Genomic DNA, 1139 nt, shown 5'->3' on the forward strand with positions numbered 1-1139 from the left:
CGGGTAATAACTTCGAAATCAAGCCTGCACTACTCAATTTGGTGCAGCAAAGTCAGTTTTCTGGATCACCCACTGAAGATCCAAATCTCCATATTTCTTCCTTCCTAAGACTCAGTGGCACCATGAAAGAGAACCAAGAAGCCGTAAGACTTCATCTCTTTCCCTTTTCCTTAAGGGATAGAGCTAGTGCTTGGTTCCATTCCCTAGAAGTCGGTTCCATTACTTCATGGGACGATATGAGGCGAGCATTCCTCGCCTGATTTTCCCCCCATCTAAAACCGCTAAGCTTAGAGACCAAATCACGCGTGTCAATCAAAAAGATGGGGAATCTCTCTATGAGGCGTGGGAGCGTTTCAAGGAAATGCTTAGACTTTGTCCCCACCATGGCCTAGAGAAGTGGCTTATAGTCCACACATTTTATAATGGCTTGTCATATACCACTAAGATATCTGTTGATGCAGCTGCAGGTGGAGCTCTAATGAACAAAAACTATACGGAGGCTTATGCTTTGATTGAAGACATGGCTCAGAATCACTACCAATGGACCAACGAGAGAGCCGTCACCACTCCTACTCCCTCTAAGAAAGAGGCAGGTATACACGAAGTCTCTGAATATAACCACCTTGCTGCTAAGGTTGAGGCATTAACCCAAAAATTTGAAAAGCTTAATGTTAATGCTGTCACACCTTCTTCTGCATCCCCTCCTTGTGAAATTTGTGGTATATCCGGTCATATCGGTGTTGATTGTCAGTTAGGTAGTGCTGCCAATATTGAGCAACTGAATTACGCTCAATATAACCAAGGAATGAGGCCAAATCAAAAATTTTACAAAAATCCTCAAGGTTCCTATGGACAAGCAGCACCACCTGGCTATGCAAACAACCAGAGAGTGGCTCAGAAATCAAGTTTGGAGATTTTGTTGGAAAATTGCATAGCTAATCAAAATAAAAATCTTCAAGAATTGAAAAACCAAACAGGATTTCTGAACGACTCTCTCTCCAAACTCAATACCAAGGTTGATTTTATCGCCTCACACACCAAAATGCTTGAGACCCAAATCTCCAAGTGGCCCAACAAGTGGCCACCTCTTCTCAAACACCAGGAATCTTTCCTAGCCAACCTGAACCAAACCCCAAAGC

General features: G+C 43.2%; 1 non-coding gene across 1 annotated transcript; it reads right to left on the minus strand.

Annotated features, from left to right (window-relative positions):
- Positions 1-283: 283 nt before the first annotated feature.
- LOC120579780 (small nucleolar RNA R71) lies at positions 284-390 on the minus strand. The gene has a single exon (XR_005645525.1). It is a non-coding gene; the product is annotated as a small nucleolar RNA R71 (small nucleolar RNA).
- Between the last annotated feature and the right edge of the window lie 749 nt (positions 391-1139).

This window comes from Medicago truncatula, chromosome 3 (assembly GCF_003473485.1).
Source record: "Medicago truncatula cultivar Jemalong A17 chromosome 3, MtrunA17r5.0-ANR, whole genome shotgun sequence".
Lineage (NCBI taxonomy): Eukaryota > Viridiplantae > Streptophyta > Magnoliopsida > Fabales > Fabaceae > Medicago > Medicago truncatula.